This window comes from Solanum dulcamara, chromosome 8 (genome assembly GCF_947179165.1).
Source record: "Solanum dulcamara chromosome 8, daSolDulc1.2, whole genome shotgun sequence".
Taxonomy (NCBI): Eukaryota; Viridiplantae; Streptophyta; class Magnoliopsida; order Solanales; family Solanaceae; genus Solanum; species Solanum dulcamara.
The window spans coordinates 14,872,449-14,884,568 of NC_077244.1; the positions used below are offsets into that span (position 1 = coordinate 14,872,449).

At 33.2% G+C, this 12,120-nt stretch overlaps 1 pseudogene; it reads left to right on the plus strand.

Moving 5' to 3' along the window:
* Nucleotides 1-5,461: 5,461 nt before the first annotated feature.
* LOC129901758 (probable LRR receptor-like serine/threonine-protein kinase At3g47570) lies at nucleotides 5,462-6,139 on the plus strand (annotated as a pseudogene).
* The last annotated feature ends 5,981 nt before the right edge of the window (nucleotides 6,140-12,120 follow it).

Here is a 12,120-nt window from a genome sequence, read left to right on the forward strand (position 1 = left end):
AAGAATTTTTTTAAAAACTTTTATAAAAGAAATTTAATAAATAAAAATAAAACTAAAAAATTAGGGTGGAGAGGGGGGGGGGTATGGTGGGAGAAAGTGATGGAGTAAGGTAAGAAAAATATTTTATATTTTATTTTATAATTTCTTTTGGGCGGGAGATAGTAATACTTTAATTTTTAATTTTAACTAATTTTAATAATTTATTTATTTTTTGTTAAAGCGGAATGTTTTGTCTATGTGGAGTGTGATATGACAAAAAAATTTTAAATGAAAGAGAGTGTAATACACATACTATGATGAGCGTGGAATAAAAGAGAGATGTGTGTTTCTCAAACTAATAAGTAATATTTTAGGTATGAAACTCACATTCCCAATAGTTTAGGTATGAAACTCAAAAAAAAGAATAGGTTAGATATGTTTTTGACACTTATCTCAATATTTTATGATAATTTTATTTAGTGTAGGAGGAAAATAGTAATTTAATTTTGCACTTTAGAACTTTCTAGTTTTAATAATATATGGATATGATGGTGATTATGATTACTCCACCAAATAGCAGGCATATTATTGTCGACTCCATTTCACCTTCTAGAGTTGGACTCTTCTAGGCTTAGGCCAAAAACCAACAGTTTGACTGAAAGTGCTTGCTGTGAGTTTATCCTTTCTCAATTCTTGAACCAACAATAGGATGAATACGCATTGTTCATGAGGATTGCTGAGGATGCTACTGTGCAACTCAAGTTTCAATGTATCACCATAAGAAAAAGATGGTTATATATATAGTATTTTTTTTGCAACAAAAGAGATACTTATAAATTTTTCCGTTTGATTCTTAACTGAATGGGTGTTGTTTTCTGCTCTAGGAGATTATCCATAGCACAATGTCAGCCTGTAATTGATAAGATGCGTGCTTGGCACAAAGCTTAAAAATGCCATTGAAATTTGAGAAAAAGTTTATTTTATTTCATCTGTTAATAGTTGGACTCACCTATGCCACTGTCGTGACACAATGTCTCCATTTGTGCCATTATAAATATAGTCAGTTTTGACATACTACTTTTTACACATGACTAACGATGAATGCACCACGTCACTAATTAATTCAACCAAATTATAAAACCAGACAAATTTAATTTACCTGACCCACATCCACAGTCTTTGCAATTTCCTAAGGAAAACTACATCATGTTGGCTTTTCAAGGTTATCCATTTTAAATTGATATGATGCCCTTACGTACCAAGAAGTTCATTTAAAATAGGAAAAATGGTTTGATATATTCCTTAACTTTGTTATTTAGAGTTAATATAGCTTTCGTTATGAAAGTGTCTCATATATACCTCGATTATTACATAAATGACTCATATATATCCTTTTCTTCTAAGAAAGTAAAAAAAAATAAAATTATTTTTTAAAGTTTCTTATTAAAAAAATAATATGTATAGGGGTATGTTTGATCCTTCTCATACATAATTTATTTTTCTGATTCAACGCCTAATTTGAATTTATTATTTTCATGATCAAATTTATTTTTCTCACTACTTTTATTGTAAAATTTATTATACATGCCCAATTATTTTATAGATACGAAAACTAAATTACAATATAGCAGCAAAAAAATTAGTTCCAAATTATAATATAGCTGCAAAAAAAATGGTTATTTTTCTTATTTTTTTCTCTTTTTTCCATTTACACTTTTTTTAATTCCTCATATATTTACACCAAAGAACGAAAAAATAAACTAAAATAAGAATTAGAAACTCAAATAATGATAATCAAAGAAGTAAAATATAATTCATGCGTGAAAAAGATTATATAGACCCTAAACTTTGCTAAACAAAAATTCACACGTATGGGTATATATATTATTTATTATTTTTTACTTTCTCAAAAAAAAATACCCCATACATGAATTTTTAAAAAAATTAAAAATCAAAAAAATTAATTTGTCCACTTCCTTAAGATGAAAATGATATATGTAAGCTATTTTTGTAACGGTGGGGGTTATATGTGAGCAACTGTTATAACAGTGGGGGTATATGTGAGTCATTTGTGTAACGGTAAGGGTATAGATGAGCCACTTTCATATCGAGGGGAATATCAGCTATAAATGACAAAGTTGGGGGTATATCAGGACCTTTTCCCTTTAAAATAAACAAGCATTCTTCCCGAAATAAAAAGAATCCATTGTTTCTGAGAACACATTGTTTACTTTATTGCAGAAGTTCAACAGTTTAAGAAGCACTGTATACATATTGAAGGACATTGGATCGGATCACCCGCACAGGCCGATCCGAATCCATTTAGTAAGGCTTAAGTCATCGACGACCCTTTAAAGTTGTCCGTATATTTTACTTAAACTCCTCAATTAGGAGTATTACTTATTGAACACCTAAATTGGTGAAAGTGTGTACCTATTAAACACAAAATGTTGATGTGGCAAAAAAAGTGTTACTTTAATTTAGCGTGTGAAGATATTTGGAATAATATTTATTTATATTTTTATTGAAAAATCTTACACTTTTTCTTCTTCTATTGACATTTGGCATTGTAAATAACTTAAAATAATTTTAAAAGTAATAATTTCTTAATCCAAAAAAGAAAAAGGCCCCCAACCCACCCCTAGCTTTCAATCATCTTGTTCACCTCATTTAGGTTTTCAAAGGCAACTGCATCTTGTGTCCATTTTTTTATCAACTAATTGGATGTGCAAAAAACAAAAAAGAAAGAAGATTTTTGAACATCGGAGTAAAACAATTAGCAAACGTTCGTCCATCACCATTTTTGGCCACTCCAAACAAACATCACCATTCAAATTAAAATGTAAACCCATTAAACTTATCAAAAATGATGTTAGAGAATTTGATAAAATAAATTTGGGTCCTTTTGATTTCTCTTTGCAGTCGATTTTGAAATGATTATCCGTCAACAAACTCCTTTTCTTCATCACTCTTATACCAGTCCCTCTCTATATCTTTCTCTTCTTTTTTTTTAAAAAAATTCAAAGGCTAAAGGCCATTTTATTAGAAACCAAACAATTAGGCATGAAATATTTTTTTTAAAAAAATAAATTGAATTTGCAAGTAATTTAAGAAGAAGTTGAGTTTTGTGGTTTAGGAAAGGAAATGTTGCGGGGAAGAAAATGAAGAAGAAAGATTGAAAATGTATTTGAAATAATTTTTATTTTTTAATATAAATTCACTTTCTATAATTTTTGGGGCCAAGTGCCACATGTCAGCTTCTAATTGTTTTTATTTTGATTATTTATGTTAAGGCTTGGGGGTGTTGCTTAACCCCTGACTGTGCACGAGAGGTGGGAGCCTCGTGTAGGGTCTGTTCCCATAAAAAAAAAAAAAAAATTAGTTATTTTGCCATGTCATTGCAAGGACATCACACACTTTATATTTTTTGTTGATTATCGAAAAATGTCTAATAGGAATAAGTTTTGAATAGTTAAAAGTGTTCAATAGGTAATAGTATTACTTGAAGTGTCTAAGTGAAATATGTGAACAGCTTTAAGTGGCCGTAGATGACTTAAGTTATTTAGTAATAAATAAATATATATATTTTTTATATATACATTTAATTTATATTTAATAGATAATAGAGATGAGACATAACTATTCAATCCTTTAGGATTGATTATAAAAGATTTTTCTTTCGGAGAAACAAGCATTATTTATCTTAACATAAAAAATAAAAAATAAAACATTCTTTTCTCCTTTTATTTTCTTCAATTCCTGACAAGTTTCATTGAAGATTTTTGTGCAGATTTCTTCTTCAAAAAGGATCAAACTTCTATAACGAATGATTTAATAGTCTGTGACTATTTCGGTGTAGTTCATATTTCATAAATATGTAATTTCACTATTAGACTGGTGAAACAAATTCAAGATCTTATAAACTGTAAGTTTGAGTAGATTCTTCACATATGTTTGGCCTTCGGAATTACCAAATCCCAAAGCTCTAGAAATTATTCGTGAAGTAGAAAGAATCTGCCAACTTTTATCGAAATTGTTTCAAGAGAGGTTTTGTTGCTGATGATTTGGGTTCTGCCGTTTCACATTTATCTCTCTTATATGTAGCTTCCCCGGACATCTGTATCTCTTCACGGGGAGTTCACAAATTGTGTGTATAGTGTTGGAAAAAGAGAAGATGGCTCGGCTTTTTCCTCTCAATTCCCCATCGCGAGCTTCAGATACTCTTTTTTGATTGCTTATTTAATGTAATCTGCGGTTGAATTCTTCTATCAATAATTCAAAGTGTTCTTAATTGGATGTCCAACTACCAAAAAGAGATCCTAGCTGCCTATACCAAAAGATATTTAAGTAACTTTAGTAGTAATTCTCTTCGATGACTTGGGTAAGTTAATCTTGGAATTTTCCCACCGGCCACCACTCCTTATTCATAGAAGTCATCACTTCTTTTACACTTGTAACAGATTACAGGCTAATTTCCTCTCGGTTCGTTGAAGTAATTTTTGGCGTGCTCTCTATGGGATCCACCAGTTGGTGTTGTTTTAATGATTTTGCGACGTTTGCGTCTTAGCCATTCGAAAAACTACTTATATAAATAACAGAATTTTGTTTTTGAATAAATGAATGTAATTAATGTTGAAAAAACGCGGACAAACACAAAAATATATATGATCAAAATAATGAAAATAAAATAAAAAAACAATGACACCAAAAATTTTCTGATTCAGTGCCACTATGCTTAGGGAATGTTACTAGTTTGAGGACACTTCATCTAGCTTTTAACAGGCTGAATTCTAGATTATCTGCAAGCTTGGGGGGCCTTCCCGATCTCATAGAGTTCAATATTTCATACAATTTATTGAGTGGGGAAATTCCCCTCGAGATTGGAAATTTTAAGGCTGCAACAATCATTGATCTGTCAAAAAGTATTTTTTCTGGTAAGGTTCCTAGCACTCTAGGGGGTCTAGATCAATTGATTAATCTTTCTCTGGTACATAATAGAATAGACGGGCATATTCCAGATTCATTTGGAAAAATGTTGGCATTGAAATTCTGGATTTATGTTATAACAATCTTAGTGGTGAAATTCCAAAGTCATTAAAAGCTTTTGTGTATCTCAAATACTTGAACTTCTCATTCAATAAACTTAGTGGAGAGATTCCCACCGATGGTCCTTTCTCAAATGCCACAGGTCAATGTTTCTTTCCAATGATGCACTCTGTGGTGATTCTAAATTTAATGTGTCATCCAATCTCACAAGAGGAAAAAGACAATTTTGATTTTGTACATCATTTTGGGAGTCGATATGTTATTACTTGTATTAGCCCTCGCGTATGTATTTGTAAGATCGTGAAAGACAAAGAATAATACATGTCAAGTAGCTGGGTGTATGGTAAAAGGGCATGAAAGAATTTCCCATTATGATCTTAAAATGGCAACCGAAGGATTCAACGAAAGAAATTTGCTTGGTAATTGGAGTTTTAGCATGGTCTACAAAGGGATGCTTAAGGATGGTACTCTTTTTTTGGCAGCAAAGGTATTCAACGTGCAATTGGAGGGTGCATTCAAAAGTTTTGACACAGAATGTGGGATACTCCAGAACCTTCGCCACAGAAATCTAACCAAAGTCATAACAAGCTGCTCCAACCTTGATTTCAAGGCCCTAGTGTTGGAATACATGCCCAATGGACACTTGATAAATGGTTATACTCTCATAACTTGTTCTTGAATTTATTGCAAAGATTAGATATAATGATAGATGTTGCATCTGCAATGGACTATCTCCATAAGGGCTATTCAAAACTTGTAGTGCATTGTGATTTGAAGCCAAGCAATGTCTTGCTAGATCAAGAAATGGTTGGTCATGCCAGTGATTTTGGCATTGCAAAATTGTTAGGTGCAGGGGAGGCTTTCGTTCAAACAAGGACAATAGCAACCATTGGATATATTGCTCCAGGTATATTAGAACCTTTTAAAGATTTTGACGCATTCCATTTTTACTAGGAAGCTTTTATGATCATTTTCGACCATGATTACAGAGTATGGACTAGATGAAATAGTATCCACGAGTTGTGATTTTTATACTATTGACATCCTGAAGATGGAGACATTTACAAGAATGAGACCAAGTGATGAAATTCTTACTGGAGACTTGAGCATATAACGTTGGGTTAGTGATTCCTTTCCGGGTGAAATTCATAAGGTGGTAGATTCTAATTTTGTACAGCCAAGGGATGAACAAATTGACACAAAGGTGCAATGTTTATTATCTATCGTAGAATTAGCTTTGAGCTGCACTTTAGTGACACCTGATGCAAGAATCAGCATGAAAGATGCTCTTTCAACACTTAAAAAGATTAGGCTACAATTTGTTAGTAGTCAGCACTAGGTGGAATTGGACCAGCCTGATCTTTTATGTTATTTAATTACCAGTCTACTCTTGTATGTTATTTAATTTTGCACAAGTACTTAAGTGTGTTTTGAAATAACTGGTAAAGTTGCTGTCATGTGACCAGGAGGTCACGGGTTCAAGCCTTGGAAACAGCCTCTGACAGAAATGCAAGGTAAGGCTGCGTACAATAGACTCTTATGGTCAGGCCCTTCCCCGAACCCCGCGCATAGCGGGAGCTTTAGTGCACCGGACTGCCCTTTAAGTACTTAAGTGTGTTTTATTATCTTGGTTTTGGAAAACAACTCATATCTTGATATATGGGAGTTGAAAGTGAGATTTAAAATGGGGGATCAGACTTGAATACTTAAAACCGCCAAACTCTGACTTCTGATGACTGAAATACAAGGAAGATTCTGAAGATTGGAAAGGAATCTGCTACCCTTTCTCAATTGTTGTAATCAGACAAACAAAAATTGATAGTAATATTAGAGTAAAAAAATGCATATGGATCATATAGAAAAAAACTTTCTGGAGAGTGTTATTCTGAAATTAAGATCCTTATCCAGATATAAGTGTCTTGTGGCTTGATTTAATAGTTCCTGAGTTGTATCAAAAAAATTAGTCTCTCTTATCATTACTTAGAAGAGACTTCCAATAGTGTATACACTGAACATATAATATAATTAGAAAGGTACTTGAGGGGCCATTTGAGTATTACGTTTTGTTTTGGCTGAATATGAATGTGTTTCCCACTGCTATTTGAATGCTGCCGCCATTGTGTTGGCAACAATATATTTCAATTTATCACTAAAGGTTATGGTGGTGAACTAAATATCTCTCTATTTTTAACCAGACATCTCACAGTTAATAATAAAATCCTCTTTTCTAAGGAGCGTTTTACTCCTAAAATAAAACTTTCCAAAGCGAATCTAAATTAATCGATCCCCAAACCTAGTGCCTGATACCAAGTGTGAAACACGCACGGACACAAAAAAAAAAGAAGACAATTTCCAACTTAACTGACCAAATTATAAAGCAAGCAGCAAATGATTTACACAAGTTAAAAAAAAAAAATCCAACATTTCCAAATTCCGTTTAGATGGCGAAAAAGGATAAACAAATTGGTCACCATCAGGAGACGCTGCAAGCCAATTATCCTTCACATTCATTTCGCGATAGAGATAATAATCTCAATAGCCTCTTTTTCCTTAATATTACTCCACCAAATAGCAGGCATATTGTCTTCTGAGACGGACCTTATTTACTCCTTCCAGAGTTGAACTCTAAGCGCTAGCGGTAAGTTTATCCTTTCTCATTTCTTCCCAAATATTGAACCAGCATTGAATATTATCTTACTGAAGACATGGATAAGCATTGTTTGATTGCTACCTAACGCATTTGATATGGGGTTCAGAAGCTTATGAGATACACACATCTCCTTCGCTTTGAAGATATGATGGAGATTCAGAACAACTAAATCCTTATGGGCTGATTTTATGAGAAGAAAATATTGCAGTAAAATCCATCCGATTAAAAGAAAAAGAAACTAGAAAGATTTCAAAGTTTGGAAGAGTTTATTGGATATAAGAGAGCAACTAGCAACTCTGAATGTAATAAAATTAACTCAATTGGCGCTAAATATTTTTACAGCAATAAATGTCAATATATATATATATATATATATATATATATATATATATATATATATATATATATATATGAAGATCCTTAACCCGCCTATGTGACGCTCTCTGAGATTAATAAAAAAAATTAGTTAAAAAGGAAAAACTTAAAAGCCACGGTCTTAATTTCTTAAATGGTGCGTGAAACAGTCCCACGCATTTGGATTCACTTCAAAAGTGATATTCATGCCCCTCTTCATTCTCTTCCTCAATTGAACGAACACAGAGCGACATTTCTTAGTCCAAAACTCCACAAACAACAATAATGGAAAACCACAAAAGAGGTATCATCTTAGCAATTTCTGCTAGGGATTGTGCCCAGAGTAGCCATGTCCTGTGTATTCGTACTTCTGGACTCTTTAATCCAAATCATATCCTTCTGATAGTCAGGGATTCCTCCCAAGTTTACATCGCACAATAGAGGTAAATCTTCTCTATATTTTATAATGTCGATTTCTCACTTGATTTAGGTTTATTGCAGAATCTATCCTCCATCGAAAGCAACAAAAGATTCCTTCTAAATCTCATCAATAATCTCTCACACAATAGAAGGTTTCTTCTCCTCCTCCTTTTCCCTTGCTTAATTATTTTCATTTTAGAGTTCCATCCATTTGCTTTTCACTGTGTATAATTATTTTTGCGTGTCTGATGGAATTTTGGCCATACCATTGACTTTCTCTGTAAAGCTTTGATTTTGAGTTGTTTTTATTTCACATTTCATTATTTTCTAGGGTTACATGTTTTAGTAATTGTATTGTTAGTATTTTAGCTTTCTCATGGCGATTTTATTGTTAAAACTTTACTAATTGATTTGTTTAATGAGATCTTTTACTTGCTATTTTACATTGAATTCTTCTTTTCAGATTTATACAGTCATTTCCTACGAATATGATCAAGTCCCGATTCTCTTCTTAAATAATAGTGAGGAAAATATAATCTCTACCTGTAGACTGTTATACAATTTTATTCGAAAATTTTCTCTGTAGACTGTTATACAATTTTATTTGAAAGTTTTCTTTCATCGTAGATCTTCAATGAAAGGCATAAGAGAGGCTAAAGATTACAAACCCAAAAAAACTATGTTGGTAATGCATCAGTTTCTCTTCTTCTTCTTTCTCTTTCGTATCTTTTTGAAGTATAATAAAACACATAACATGTAGCATATACTTGAGTTGCATCAATCACCGCCTACTATTAAAGATATGCTTTAAATAAGATACAACTAATATATTTTTACATATGTTACTTTGTACAGTATATTTGTAGAATTCATATTCTTTATTGAAAGCTTCTTACTGTAAAATTATAGTGCGGAACAAGTGAGTTTAGCGTTTCTAAATTATTTGAGTACTCAAGTTTAGAGAAAAATTAATTTCATTTGCTATACACAAATGGGTTACTTGAAATCTCATTCCCCTTTGGCCATCTCTGTCCAACCTTAAGGAGCAGGAAAGCTTAGTCATGATGGTATGCCATTAATTTCTTATGTCCTTTAATTAGTTAATGATCAGTTTTGAATTTAAACACATGTCTCAACATGATTACTGTGGGAAGGTTTCTCCAGCATAGACATTTGTTAATGGTAAAAAACTCTCACATAAAAGAATTTTCAATTGAATAGATTTAATTGCAGTGCTAATCTAAGTCTTTATGTAAATAGATTCAATTGCAGTGCTAATCTAAGTCTGATAATTATCTGAAGTCTGTAAAATCATATGGAACAGTTCAGACTTATCCGAACGGACCAAAATTTGATAAGATTCGCAATTAAATTAGAGTGTATCTAAGTAAGTAACTCCTAATCTATCTGAGATTTATTTATGTTTCCCTATTTCTAATCACTACTAAAAACTATCAAAAAACGACACTGCGTCGCTTTTTTGGTCAAACTCGACGGAAAAGCAACGCAGTCACTTCCGTCGCTTCTTTGTTTGACGCTTTTAATAAAGCGACGGACTGCATCGCAAAAAGCGACAGACTACGTCGCCCCTAAAATTATTTTTTAAAAAAATATATAAATAAAAAAGGATGGACTGCGTCATTTTAAAAAAATATATAAAAATAATTTTCAATGGTAAAAAATATATAAAAATATTACTTTTGTTCTTAGTGTTCTTGAAAATTTCCAAAAAAGAGACGGGCATAGGGTCCCTGTCCGTCGCTTTTCTAAAAAAAAAAAATTAAAAAATACAGAAAAGTGACGGACTAAAGGACCCTGTCCGTCGCTTTTCCTATAATATTTTTGACAGCAGAAACCTAAAGTTTCTGCCGCCCACCTGCAATTAAAATGTAATTCAATAATAATCAATACAATACAACTAACCAACCAACAAAATACACAATATGCATCATAACGAACATAATTAAACACTCAAAACGAATGAAGTCATAATATTTTAAAGTCTTTCAAATTTAACAACTTAAAGATCATATATTATCCTACAATAATTCAACATTTCTAAAGTGCAAGTTGGATTTTATTAGACAATTTGTAACGACCCATTAGGTCGTTTTGAGAATTAGAGCTTTTTATTTCATAAAAGACTCATCCCGTAAATTTTTAATGGGTATTTTAGACTATTCAATAACTATAATTATTTAGGTGAGGGGTGAATTTAAATAACTAATTAAATTATTGGGTGAAAGTGTTAATTTAATTAATACTATATACCAATTATTAAAGGAAAAGGATAGGGTTTATAAATTTTTTATACATAATTAGTTTGAGGGAAAAAAAAAGAGAACAGCGACGCAGAACGCAGAAGCTGGAAAAAAAATACGGAGGAAGAAAGAAAAGAAAGGGAAAAGAAAAATAAAGGAGAAGAGAAAAATAGGAATTTTCATTCCAAAGCGTCAAGGTAATTATTCTCATCCTTTTCATTAAATTTTTATGTGATTATGAACATAGTTTTAGGGTATATTGAATAATGCGTGAAGTTTACTATGCATTTAATTATTGTGGTTTGGATGGTTGATATGTGTAACACCCCTCAAAATTTCTTCCTAAGATTCGGGCTTTCTTTGTACACGTGTGGGGCCCATCGTATTTATTTCGAAGTATGTGCTCGAGTTAAGATGAGTCCCTGAGGAATTTAAGAGCGTTGGAGGTGATGTGGGGTCATTGAGGACCCCTAGGACCGAGCTAAGTCCAAAAGATCCGTCGTGGCTAAGTTTAGGACGAGTTCATGTAAGGGTCGACTTTTAACGACCCTATCTTTTGAAGGACGTCAATCTGGGTGGCCCACGACCTATCAAATTAAAGGTCGTCGAGTCTTCTTTCCAACGCCACCAAGAACGTAAATTTTGGAGTTCGGAGTCAAAAGATATGACGATCCGAAGACGAACTAGCACGACAGGAATTTCATTTTTGGCCTGGGTTGCAACTGCTGGGGATATGGCTTTGGCGCTGTAAGGGCGCGACGCGCCACTATCGCGCCAGAAACATGCCTCAGTAGTTTGGTCCTTGGCGCGACGCGCCACTAAAAGTTGTGCAGGGTTTTTCAGGCCAAATTCCCAGAATTTAGAATAATAGGCTTGGCGCTGTAAGGGCGCGACGCGCCACTATCGCGCCAGAAACATGCCTCAGTAGTTTGGTCCCTGGCGCGACGCGCCACTAAAAGTTGTGCAGGTTTTGGGCGTAATTGGCCTTGGCGCTGTAAGGGCGCGACGCGCCACTATCGCGCCAAGGGCGTTTTTGCCTGATTTTCAGAAATTGGAGGAAGGGCAATTTGGGAAATTTCCCAAATTATATATACACAAGCCTTGTGTATTTTGGGGGCATTTATTCAGCCCCCACTCTCTCTCTAAAGAAAAGCCCTAGCTCCTCTCCCTTCTCTCTTCTCTTCTTCTCCATTTCCAACCAAAAAGGAGTCCAAGAACTTCAAGATTTGAGTCCTCCATTGAAGACCCAACTACAAGGTTTTCTTCAAGTCTTCACTAAGGTATGTAAGGCTATCCAAAACATGGGTTGGGTCCATCCATGTGCCCTATTCTTGTTTTGAGGTTAGATATTCATGAAAATGGAGTTTCTTGGTATGGTACATATTTGAATGAGCTTTGTCTCCATTTTAT